The 13,949-nt window shown below is 38.3% G+C and overlaps 1 protein-coding gene across 6 annotated transcripts in view; it reads left to right on the top strand.

Moving 5' to 3' along the window:
* The window catches only part of LOC129248498 (galectin-8-like), a 77,636-nt gene that overhangs the window by 13,751 nt on the left and 49,936 nt on the right, over nucleotides 1-13,949 (top strand). The gene's annotated exons all lie outside the window — the stretch shown is intronic.

Here is a 13,949-nt window from a genome sequence, read left to right as displayed (position 1 = left end):
CTGTTGCAAACCTTGTTATTAAAGTAATAATAATTATTTTTGTTTTTAAATTTTATTGCATGTCAGACGAGAGAAAGTTCAATGAGTAATTAGCTTCGCTTCGTATCAAAACCAAGAAGTACTACAAAAAAAAAAACATAATTAATTTAAATATATAAATATGTAGCATGGAATATAATTCATTAATATTCACTCTTTACTAAAATTTACAATCTATATAATAAGTTTTGCGGCTCGATATGAAAAACACAATTTTATGGCTTGAGAGACACTTTATAATTCAGTATAGCCTCCTGGAACATCAATGCACTTGTTCCAACGAGCGTTATTTTGCGATGGCATATATGAATGTACGAGGTGTATTCAAAAAGTATCGCGAGTTTTGTGTTTTTTCAAAAATTATTTATTTATTCATTAATATCTATTTTATTCCCTTCAAAGTAGTCCCCATGAGATATTATGCACTTGTGCCAACGTTTTTTCCAATCTTCGAAGCACTTCGAAAAATCATATTTTTTAATCTTGTTCAGCTCCTCCTTCGATGCCGTCTTTATCTTGTCAATCGTAGCGTAGCGCCGTCCTTTCATGGGCCTCTTCAGTTTCGCGAACAAGAAAAAGTCATAGGGGGCCACATCTGGGGAATACGGTGGCTGTGGCATCATTAGTGTGTTGTTTTTGGCCAAAAAATCGCGCACAAGCAGCAATGTGTGAGCGGGGCGTTATCCTGATGCAAGAGCCAATTTTTGTTCTTCCACAAATCCGTGCCTTTCTGGCGGATTGCTTCGCGCAAATTGCGCATAACTTGCAGGTAATATTCCTTATTGGCCGTTTTACCCTGTGGTAAGAACTCATGATGCGCAACACCTCTTTTTTTGGTCTTGGTTCGTGCGGCAGCTTCCATTGAGATGATTGAGCTTTGGCTTCCGCGTCATAACCATAAACCCACGATTCGTCACCAGTTATGACCCTCTGGAGCAAATTTGGGTCGTTGCGGACAGAGTCCAACATCTCATTAGCAATGTTCATGCGATGCTGCTTCTGGCTGAAATTGAGCAGTTTTGGTACGAATTTTGCGGCGACCCGTCCCATGCCCAAATCATTGAAAAAAATCGAATTGTACGAGCCAATCGATATGTGCCCTTAGCAACTTCCCTAACGGTGATTCGACGATTGGCCAATACCATTTTCTTGACTTCCTCAATTTTTTTGTTTGTTGTTGAAGTGCTCGGGCGTCCGGCACGCTTTTCGTCGTTCACATCTTCTCGGCCTTTTGAGAACATTTTGTACCAACGATGAACGTTGCTTTGGTGCAAAGTAGCTTCTCCGTATGACACAGTAAACATTTCACACAAAATTTGATTCAGGTTCTTTGATCCATCTTTTTGAATAGGTAAAAATCGAAGACGAGCCGAGATACGTGCAAACAAAGCAGCTGTCAACAATTAACTGAACATTTAAAATGGTCGAACTCGTCGGAATTCGAATATACATAACCTGCGAAAATTCAAAATTCGCTATCCTTTTTGAAGCCACCTTGTATTGGAAGATATCAGTTTTCGGGGTTTTATTGATCCCGGAATATTCTGGTTTATTAATACCAGAGTCCCGTTTAGATATTGTACAACACAGTTTGTGCACCACAGTTTTTTCGTACAACAGCAACTTCTTTTTCTTCTTAGCATCACAGTCTTTGGCGAACCATTGCGTCATTCACAACCTTGCGCCATCTTTCACGTCTTCAAGCCATCTCTTTCTTCTTCGGCCTCCAACAGGGCGTAATTCAAATGCCTTTTGAGCTGTTCTACCCTTGGGCATTCTAAGCGCGTGCCCGAGCCATCTTATCCTCTGAGATTTTATAAATCTTTTCACAGTTTTGTTTTTTGCTAACAGTTCCAGCTCATGATTATATCTCATTGTGTTTGTTTTTCGCACAATATTTCTTTCAAATATCATTAGTTGATTAATGGCAGTAGTTAATAGCTTCATAGTTCATAGTTCGCAACCATAGGTAAGCTCGGGGCGGATAATCCTTAACTTTTGGTCGCGTGTTAAGAATTTAGCAGCTTCAAATTAAAAAAAGCGAGACTTATTTGCTGCCAAAACTCTATCATTTATTGCCAATGATGCATCCTTATTGGTTGCTATTTTGATACCCAGATAGGTAAGTTCTTGTACACTCTCGCATGCATAATCTCCGATCAGCAGGTCATCATGCCTTTAACCGGAGCTGGATCGGACCATAAACTTCGTTTTCTGTGTGTTAGTTCTTAGTCCAGTATAAAATCTAAAGTAATTCTGCCGATGACATCGCGATAATCGTGAGAAAAAAAAATACCCGGCCGAACTTTTTCTCAACATCGAGAAAGGTGCCGCAACTGTAGATCTCAAAATAAGTGCAGGAAAAACCAAATATCTGAAGATTTCACGCAAGATGGAGCGAAGACCGCCAGAGGACACTTGTCGCTTTGAGGGCGTAAAATTGTTTAAGTCTAGTCGGAACATAGGGCGGAAACAAATGTTCTCCAACGATTTCTGTCATCCGCTATGTGTCTGATTTGATTCCAGGTGGTGGTTGATGGACTCTCGTGGGCGATTGTGCGTACTTAAGTTTGACGTGTTCGACGTCTGCGTTCTTGTGGATTCTAGTGAAAAGCCATTTTGGGAACATTATCCTCTTCTTTGCGGAGAGTATGGCCAATCCAATTCCACTTTCGTCTTTTTATTTCGGAATTAATTGGGCAGCTTTTAGTAAGCAGAAGAAGGTCTATGTTAAGGATTGTTCTCAGCCAAACTATAGGGCATATAATCGTCTATAATAGTAAATAATACGGACAAATCTTGTAAAGGAAAATCGTGCCTAAGAATGTTCAAGAAAAGTTCTGCGAAGACTGTTTGGTCCGCAACGACTGCAAGATGGTATCTACCGGATACGCTACAATGAAGAAGCGCTGCAGCTATGTAATGGCAAGGACATCGTTTGAAATGCGTCCGAAGACCTTGATGCGCGATATTACGAGCACGAGAGATGATATCGGGGAAGGACAAAGGTCAACAAGTTGAGAACGACAGGGAATCGATATTTCGGTGTTTTCTTCAACACTTCGCTTTATGAACTTCGCGAACAGATTTATTTTATTTATTTATTTATTTTTTTGAAAAAAAAAAATTTTCACAATTTGGAAGCGTTGTTCTGGTGTTAAGCGATTCATCATAACTTGCAGGAGGTTTCTTATGGTTTTTTATTAGGATATTTATCGGACTCAATGAAGTAGAAGAGAACAAAAAATGAAAAAATAACGTTGTCTTATTTATCTGGCGTGATTTATCTGTATACGTAAGCTAATTTGCCTCTCTCTCTCTTAGCTTCACAGTCTGTGGTGGACCATAGCCTCATCAACAATCATCCTCCATACAGTCTCCCTCTCTCTTGCCTCATTTCTCCAATTACGAACGTTCATCGCTTTTAAGTCTGCTTCTACGTCATCAAGCCATCTCTTTCTTGGTCGGCCTCTTTTTCTTCCTCCAATTCGGCGCAAAGTAAACACCCTTTTTTGGATTCTTTCGTTGGGCATTCTTATGATGTGGCCAATCCATCTAATCCGCTGCGCTTTAATAAGACGTATTACATTTTCACCACCAATAAAGTTTTCAATTTCGTTGTTATAGCGGATGCGATTCGTGTCGTTTTCAAGCCGAATAGGACCGTAGATTTTTCCCATTATGGTTCTTTCAAATCGCAATAGCTGGTTTATAGGTATCATTAGTTTTCAGTGTCCAGATTTCAGTACCTGATTTCATTAACTTTCAGTGTCCAGATTTCAGCTGATTTGACGGCATGAGTAAATATCTTTAATTTTTCCGTAACTTAAGGGGTTACATGGGTTTCGTCGGGTAAAAAAAGGCCTATTTTCCATATTCTTTTTTCTATGTAAAAAATTATTTATTTAATTCACACTTTTTTCTGTTTTTTTACTTCTTATGGATACATATTGAAAGAATAATTTCTGAAATTAAAAAAAAAAAAAATTCAAACTCCTCCATTGTGACGTCATTTTCCGTGACCCCTCGAAAAAACGGTGCGTCCGCGTTGTCAGCATAACTCCTGACAATATCATCGGAAATGAAAAAATAAAAATAACTGTTTTAGTTTAGACCATAAACTCGTGCTTGAACGAAGGAAAGAAAACAAAAGTAAAACTTGGAATTTTGGCAGACATTTTTCCAAAAAAAAATGAAAATTTCGGTAAAATTTGCTTGACATTTTTTTTTTAAATAGTTGTAATTAAAAAGAAAAACAAAATCTTTCGTTCAAGCACGATTAAATGTATCTCAAACACCTATGTAAAATTTCATCAAGATCGGTTGAGTAGTTTTTGAGAACATTTGGCAACCGACTTTGAAAACACGGTTCCCAGAAAACCGCGTTTAAAGTTTTGAGTAACAACAAAAGTGGCCTTTCAAAGGCTGTACCTCCGAAACTATTATTCGGATCGACTTGAAAATTTTGGATAATATTCTTGAGATGTTGTAGAAGCCAAAAAAATCGATTTTTTGAACCCACGAAACCCATGTAACCCCTTAAGTATATGTCTCAAGTAGTTGCACTATTTGAAATTAAAAAAAAAATACGTAAGATCGCATTCATATATTGAAATTCATAACTCATTTCAGCTCTACCTAGTTCCTCTATCAAATTAAAAAATATACTAGTTTCCATACGCACCTCCGGGTTGAAGTTCAGTATACGCCACGGTAGCTACTCCATAGCTTCATTAATCTTTTGACTCATTATGTCGAGTAAATTTGTCACAAAAATGTTGCTCTATTACGCATAATATCTTTTAAAGAATAAAGAGTTTATATTTTTACAAACGGTGCCCGAGGCTTTGTTTTTGTTTTTATTGGGTGAATTTTTACTTGGCGTGTTCTAAGCGCAGCGCACAACCAGCTATCCTGGGTTGTTTCACCTTCTCAAATTAGCTCGCTCTCGAACGGATGTTCGGAAGCCACCTAGAGAAAGTTGTGAGTTGTTTGGAATATTTGCAGAATAATCGTCCTGGCCTAATGGAAGTTTTTGTTCTTTCCATGGGTGTGCAGATATTGAAATTGCCTTTTCAGCTCCAGAACATGCAACATATAATTATTCATGGGAAAAGTCATAGGTATCGATTTTTTCTTTGCTTTCCTTGTTTACTCCTCTCGGGAGCATAGGGCCTCGCCAAAACTCAGTCTTGCGTTGGTTTCGTTAATCTACATATTTGTTTTTTGACAGTGTAGGTGATTAGCCTGCCATTACCAGTCCTAAATAGTGGGAATGCCCACCTGTCGTTGCTGAGGAACAACGGCTTCTTTATTGCTTGGAGCGCCATCTGTGTTTGACATTTTTCTGCCAGAAGGATCGCACATAAGGTTGAGGACTTCGCTAAATTTGGTGTGTCTGCGCGTGTTTTTTTTTTGTTTTTGCTTGTTTTAGCAGCCACAATGCAAATAATGTGCAGAGTAAGGATGGAAAGTGTAAAAGGAGTGATTTTTTGTTTTGTTTTTAGAAACAGGGAAAGTAGTCAGTTTGAAAAAGATCATGCTTTACGTGGGATTCGAACCTACAATCTCTGGGACGGCAGAGTAGTGCACTTACGCTAGACTACCGAGGTCGTAACGTTTCGATATATGCAAACCTAAATTACATAACTCCAAAGGTTGGCCCTTGGAAAGTTTATTTTTCATTAAACATTTGCTAACTCTATTCCGAAACTATTTTGTTTTAAAGTAGTCCTAATCTATTTGCATCTGGTACATCTGGCATTTAAAACATTTTATTTAACTAAAATTGGACAACTTAAAAGATTTATCCGAAAAAAAATTTATTTCTTTTTAATGGAAAAAGTGGCAACTCTACTCTTAAACTATTCTGATTTAAAGTAGTCTCATGCGATTTGCCAGCATTAAAATATTTTAATTATTTAAAATTGGAAAACTCAAAAGATTTATCCTTAATAAATTAATTTCTTTTTAATGAAAAAAGTGGGAACTCTACTCCGAAACTTTTCTGGATTAAAGCAGTGCCAAAATATAGTAAAATATTTTATTTCAGGAATTACTAATACTCACTTTAAAAGGGTAGTAACCTTATATAAAAATATGTCCAGATAAAAGCCTTCAAAAACTTTTCCTCTTCAATTGTAAATAGACTTAAAAAATTGTATGAATTGTAAAGTATCGAGCTTACTATTCATAATCTATGATCTATAAATTGAAAACCACACCTGTATCCAAGTAGGCGTAGGCTGTATTATTTTATTTAGGTACGTAGGTGGGTGGGATGGCTGTCGTAATGGACCTTTCATAGGTCCATTGTGATACCACCGGAACTTATTCTTACCCTATGGGTTGCTTTTCAAACCATCCGGTAGCTTTAATAAACGAGGAAAGCTTCGTTAGTTTTAGATGCGCTTTGTCCGCTACATCGGTTAAAAATGCCATGTCAAGTGTGTGGAGCTTCCTTGTCGCTAAGCTTTCACACTCACACAAAATGTGTCTGATTGTTTCCTCTTCTTTTGTATTTAGACAGCTTGTACAGAAATCGAAGTACGGGAGTCCTAACCTTCTAGCGTGGCTGCCTATTAGACAATGACCATAGGAGTATTCATTTTTCTTATAGCTTCTTTGTTAAATCTTAGCAAGATCTTCGATCGACCGCTGTTCCATTTCGACCATGTCTGTCTGCTTAGTTCGCATGTTGTGAGGTTTTGCCAACATGTATTCACCTTTTTGATGGTTTCCCTATCTATAAGTAATTTACAAGTGGCTATAGGCATAGGTATCAGCGTCTTATCCACTTGGAGGTCGGGCGTTGTACCGGTTCGAGCAAGTTCATCTGCCTTGCAGTTCCCTGCTATATTCCTGGGGCACCCAAATGAGGTGTATGTACATTGTAGTATTTTAATACGTAATTTAGAAGTTTAAAACATTCTATGACTATTTTTGACGAGTGTGCTTTAGATTCTAGCACTTTTATTGTTGCTTGACTGTCCGATAATACTCTTGACTTCCGCCTGAAATACACTGCAATGATCAGGTAGGCGAAATGATTGGCTAACTCGGAGTTTATCGGAGATACAGGCTTCATCGCCATACACAATAAGATGGCCTGAGCGCGCGATGAACACTTTTCACAGATCGTCGATTTTCGTAATACATTTCCAAGATTTGTAAACGATGTTGAGGCGTAAGACAATGAATACTGAAGAAAATTATATATTTAATTTGACAGTAGTCACTCGCGATCTGCCAAAAAACCCCTATTGGAAAAAGTACCTCGAATCTGATCACCCTTTACTTGTGTACGCTCAAATAGACATATTTTTGTATGAAACTTAATCAAAATAAAATTTTAGCTTCGCCATTGAAAGTATTGAGTTTTTTTTTCGCGGAAAAATTTACGAGACAGCTTTTGGTGTCCCTAAGTTATATTACGCACACACAAAAGTAAATAAACAAAATTATTATTAATTTATTACTCACATCATTCACTCAATATATCGACATACATACATACCTTTTAAGCGATATAAAAAGTATTTGGCAGCGAAAATAAAATTAGTAAAAAAAATGAAAAGACGATAGCAAGCCTTTTGTGGAAGAATTATTTATATGGGTGTGTACGTACATAGGTATGTAGCTGTGTACTCACGTAAACAGGGAGATGCAAATTCCAGCTTGTTTTATAAGCCCATTGAGGTATTTCGTGGCTGGATTAGAGTGATTGCATTATTTTTTTTTTTTCGCAAATTCTACCGCAGTAAACATTTCGGTCAAAGGTTAACGCTGTGGGGTCATAATCAAAAATTTGTTTGTGAGTTGCAATTGAAGCCTTCGATATGGGCGACTTTGGCTTCAATTAGATGGCAATTCAAGAAATGTAGTCCATCACACAAGTTCGGAAAAAACATTATCAGCCGTGGAATTGATATTCATAGGCCGTCTCAGAGTAGTGATTTCATAGCGATCAGAATTTGTTTTGTGAGCTGTGCTGCGTTCGCGAGATAGAGCTAGAAACCGTCAACAAACTGTGAAGCCAGTCAAGCCTAGCCACACGAATGAAATAATTTTCTATAAATAATGCGAGAGTCATTTTTGATAAAAACATAATATTGTTTTTTTTTCTTTCTTGTTCGCTCCTCTCGGGAGCATAAGGCCTCGACAAGACTCAGTCTTGCGTTGGTTTTGTTAATCTATTTTGCTTTCTGACAGGGTAGGTGTTCAGCTTGCCGCTACCAATCCTACATAGTGGGAATGGCCACCTGTCGTTGCTTAGGAACAGCGTCTTCTTAATGATTAGAGCGCCATCTGTGTTTCACCTTCTTCTGCAGAAGGATCGCACAGATGGTTGAGGACTTCGCTAAATTTGGTGTATTTGCCCTATTACCGCGGTTGCCCGCTTCCTCTTGCTGGCGCCACTGATGCAATATGTAACTGTTTGTTTTTGCTTGTTTTAGCAGCCACAATGCAAGTAATGTGCTGTATATTGTGCGGGAGTAAGGATGGAAGAGATAAGTTTTTGGAATTGAGGAATGAGATTTTGTTTTTTTTGGTAAATTCGAGAAAGTGCGATGACCGTGCTTTACGTGGGATTCCAACCCACAACCTCTGGGGTGGCAGGCTAGTGCACTTACGCTTGAATACCGAGGCCGCTTTCATAACGTTCAGCATTTTTTCGTGAGCTCTGTAGCAGTTCGTGAGACAGAGTCGGTAGCCACTTGCGAAACCAGCCAATCCCAGCCTCGCAAATGAAATAATTTTCTATGCATAATGGGATTATTTGTCTTTTTTGAGAGTCTTTTATGATAAAAATGTAATATACCAAAAACAAAAAACAAAAAAATTTATTCATTTACTCAAATTTAATTTTATTTTTAAAACGAAACTCGCTTTTGGATCACCTTGTATTAGTGCCATAAATTTGGGCTGATAAGGTAGCAGAAACATCAAATATCTTTAAATATTGCCTACGCGTATACAATTTACATTTGCTCACAAGAATTTATAAAAACGCGAATGAAATCACGAACAATCAAATTTTTTATTATATATTTTTATTTTTATTTTTATGCATATTTTCTGCAAATAATATTCAAATACAATTGTGCAAAGAATAATTCGCATTTCATACTCGTATTACCTAAGCGCAATGGCATTGTCAAGAAAGCATTTCGAATACTTTTATTTTGTTTTTTTTTTTTAATTTTTTTTTGTGTTTTTGCTTATTTATTATTAATTTGCAATGTCGTCATCTTGGCACAGCGCGGCTGACAGCACACACGTTTATCTTATTCATGTACGTACATAGATATGCAAAAGCAGTACTCAGGCAATGCAACAACAATACTCGTAGAAGCACATTTGTTTAATTTTTATTTTTTATATGAAATACTAACGCAGCGAATTTGCACATTGAAAGCGAAATAAATGTAATTCAGAGCTCCCACGAATTAGTCTTAGTAGCACAACACTGAGGCCCTCACTATTCCCTATTGCATTTTATTGATTAATTGCCACCCACCGCACAGCTTTAGAATGCATTCGGAACTGGTCCTTTTTAGACTGAATTTTGAAGGAGCAAGTAAGGCATGGAATTCGGTGTGTTATAAAGGGTGATTGGAGGTACTTTTTCCACTGGGGGTTTTTCGACAAATCACGCGTGACTACTATCAAACTAAACACATAATTGTTTTTAGTATTCATTAACATTTCATCATGGAAATACTTACACGCCTCAACAATGTTTACAAATCGTACGATTGCGGAACGAAAATCGACGCTCTGTGAAAAGTGGTCATCGCGCGCTCAAACCAACTTATGCTGTACATAACCGTCCTACGGAACGCACTATTCGGCAAACCATCGGCAAAATTGAACATAATTTTACATTATTGGATGATACTCGCTGATTGGACCACGTACAGTCGGAAGTGAAGAGAATATTGTGGCTGTAAATGAGAGTTTTGCCGAAGACTGGGAAAAATCGATTCAGCACTGATCTCAACAGCTTGGCCTATCTTATGGCAGTACTTGGATGGTTTTACGCAACGATCTTGATTTGAAAGCATATAAAATACACCTAGTCCACGATTTTAAAGCCGACCGATCTTCCAAAGGGTTATAATTTCAGTGGTTGGGCGTTTGAAAAACTCGCCGACGATCCACATTTTGGGACTAGAATTTTGTTCGGCGATAAGGCTAGATTTTGGTTTAATGGCTACGTCAATAAGTAAAAGTGTCGTATTTGGGCTGAAGAGCAACCCAAAGTCCGAAGTCATTCAAGTACAGCGATTGCATCCATTGAAAACAACCGTTTGGTGCGGCCTATGGGCTGGAGGAATCATACCCATGCTCAGCAAGCAATTCCTGTTTGGATGTTCGCGCAGGTCCCAGCCATGCAGACACCTGCTTGAGCTTGAGCCACCTCTCAGGCACGTTACGAGACCCCTCCTCAACTACGCGGAGGAGATTCAGGCCAAAACAGACCGACAACTACTGGATCGGACAGTGTACAGCCAGACAATCAACGACATTTATGGGGAGACTCTTACCACCTTCTTAAGCTCCCGACCCCCGAATGCAGTCTTCGGAGTTCAACCACAACCCATTGCAGACGATGAGCTCCAACTTCCCCGAGAGCCCCGCGTAACCTTGGCACAATTACATTCTGGATACTGTAGCAGGTTAAACTCCTATCTATCCAGAATTGACCTCGACATACTAAACATATGTCCGGCATGTGAAGGCACCCCGCACGGCACGAACCACCTTTTCACATGTCCCATCAAACAACACCCGTTCCCAACCTGTCGAAACACCAAGTTTCCTGGGCCTACCGTTAGGTGAGCTAGACGAAGAAGACCGGGGATTTACACTACACTGACAGGGCAAAGTTACTGCTACAACAACAACAATCCATATTTCTTCAAAGATGAGGCAGGCGCCAATGTAACAGTGAATGGCGACGCTATTGCGCCATGATAAACGACTTTTTGATGCCGGAAATTGTAGCCCGTGATCTTCACAACATTTGGTTGCAACAAGATGGCGCAACTTACCCTACAGCTCATGAAACAATGGATTTACTGTGTCGTCGTTTTGGTGAGGAATTTATCTCTCGTCTTGGACGAGTGCATTGACCACCAAGATCGTGTGATAGCACACTTTTCGGCTTTTTTTTTGGTGGTATTTAAAGTCTAAATGCTTTGGGGATAAACCAGCTTCGATTGTGGCATTGGAAACCTACATTACTAAAGTTACTCACGAGATATCGACCGAAGTCCTCCAGCGAGTCATTCAAAATTGGTGTTTTCGGATGGCCGAATTACGGCGCAGTTGCGGCCAACCTTTGAAAGGGATCTTTAAAAAATAAATATCATGAATCGTTCTACTGAAATATAATGAAGGGCCTCTTAGCGAGTGACGAATAGATGAAGCAACTGGTACAATTGAACACCTCTTGGCAACGCGGGAATAAAGCTGCATTATATTAGATTTGTTTGTAAAATAATGAGTTATACCAGTTTTATGAGGTATCACCATACTCGCTAGCGGCGAATCTAGCTCTATAACTTTGTTGTTGCTTTCACATGCAAATTTGTCGTTAAGTTAGTCGAGCTGAGAAATAGCAAGCAGAGAAGTGGCGAATAGAAGAGGCTTAAAGATTGCCCAATCAATTTCAATCTTTATTGACTTATTTTAATTTGAAATCCAATACCTCTAAATTGATCACCTAAAATAAAGGATTTTCCAATAATAGGTGTTATTTTGAATAGCCCGCATTTCGGTAGATGTCACTTTTGAAGCTGTTATTTTTTGATATTTGACAAGTAGAAACTACACCATTAATACAACTGGAACGATATTCGTTTAAACAACGCATTGAAATTATTAAAATTCAGTATCAAAATTGTGAAAATTTGGCGGACGGTTCGTAAAACTTGAACATTTTTGGGTCATCGTGAAGCACCTTGTCGAAGCTCAATACAAAAATTGGTGAAAAAATGCGTGCTGTTGGAACAAGTTAGTGATGTGAAAAATAAAACCCGTGCACGTCGCTCAAGAACAGCCGAAAATATTGCTGTAGTAGCCGAAAGTGTTGAAGAAAACCCAGATTTGTCCATTCCTCGTCTTTCTTTGGAATAAGGCATTCCACAAACGTCATTACACCGTATTTTGCATTACGATTTGGGTCTTAAGGCTTATACCATAAAGTCCAGTTAACACAAGAACTCAAGCAGGCCGATCATCAACAACGTCGTGTCTTTGCTGATTGGGTCGTTGAAATGCATGAAAATGATCCGGAATTCCATCGAAAAATCATCTTGAGTGATGAGGCCCATTCCCACCTCGGTGGCTTCGTCAACAAGCAAAATTGTCGGATCTGGGGCTCAGAAAATCCAAGAGTTATTGTTGAAAAGGCTCAACGTGTGGCTGTTTGGTGCGGTTTATGGTCCGGCGGAGTCATTGGTCCTTACATTTTCGAAAGTAAAGCTGAACAACAGTTACGGTGAATGGATTGCACTATCGAGAGATGATTAACGATTTTTTATGGCCGGAATTGGATGGTGTTGATCTGGACAACGTTCATTTTCAACAAGACGGCGCCACGTGCCACACAAGCAACGAAAGCATTGATCTTTTACGGGAATAACACCTCTTATTGCAAAACCCTTTATAATGTACAATAAAATAAAAAATTCTTCAAACATTTCCATAGTATGTATATCTCCGTATACTTGTAGACAGGCATCATCTTCTCATTTTAAATTTTTATATTTCAGTATGTATAAGAAAGGCTTTCAATATTTAATATTCAAGTACGAATTTAATTGCTCTCGACTAACTTTTTCCAAGCCATTGTTTATTTCATTTGTTCTATTGACTGTATTCGCCGTTATACATACATATATACACTTCATACACACCTTTACGTACCAGTATTTGTTTCGACTTGTTGCCCATTAGCCAAAATGTCAATTAGTATAAATTAGTGCGCTAATAAAATTAGTTAAAATTAATGAGTACACTTGGGATATCACAGACACACTTTAATATTTGCCAATTACTACTGTTATGAATGTATTTACATAAATACATATACACGCGCATAAAAATAAATGCGTTTGTATGTAGGCCAGTATTTATTATATCATCAGCCAGACCACAAACCGCGAAGCTCATAAAAATGGGAGTACATGAAATGTTAAATAAAATTTTCAATAGACAAAACTCTGTACTAAGCAAACACGCAAGGCAATTGACGCTCCATTTTGGGCATGCACGGGGTCAGACTGAAATTTTTGTGAGTTGACGAAATATTTGGAATTGCCAGGCGCTTCCAATTACCTAACCGCAGCTAACACCGTACTCGAGTTGGAGACATTTTTGGCTACGAGTGTAACACCTGGGGATAAACCCAATTCCATTTATTATTTTTATTATTATTAGGCTGCTGCGCACTGCTATCAAAAGAGATCTTTTGTGCAAAGCCTGCTGAGGTACCCTATGTTATAAGGTTTTTAAAAATTTCCAATTCCCAATTCCAGTTCTCTGAACTCAATGAGGCGCAATTTTTGGTCAAAGCAATCACATTTACTTTTGAAAATTAAAAAAATAATATTCGATGTGAAGAAAGTTAGTGAGGTTGTTGGCTGTTATGTTTTTATTTTCTGAACAATTGTATGACTTCGAATATGTGGAACTGTAGCGCCACAGCAGAGCGCTGAGTGCAAGAATGCCTTCTTTATCTTCTTTTGCGTGTTTCTCGACACCACAGTTTTCAAATGGCGGGAATGACAACTCAAAGAGTTTTCCACCAGATGACCTGAGAATGTATCACATCTGGTAACATTAAATGCAGAGTTAACGTAGGATTTTTTAATGCTTAATTTAGAAAATTTTTATAAAAT

The sequence above is a fragment of the Anastrepha obliqua genome, chromosome 5, assembly GCF_027943255.1.
Source record: "Anastrepha obliqua isolate idAnaObli1 chromosome 5, idAnaObli1_1.0, whole genome shotgun sequence".
Taxonomy (NCBI): domain Eukaryota; kingdom Metazoa; phylum Arthropoda; class Insecta; order Diptera; family Tephritidae; genus Anastrepha; species Anastrepha obliqua.
This window is presented reverse-complemented; position numbering and strand designations above follow the sequence as displayed.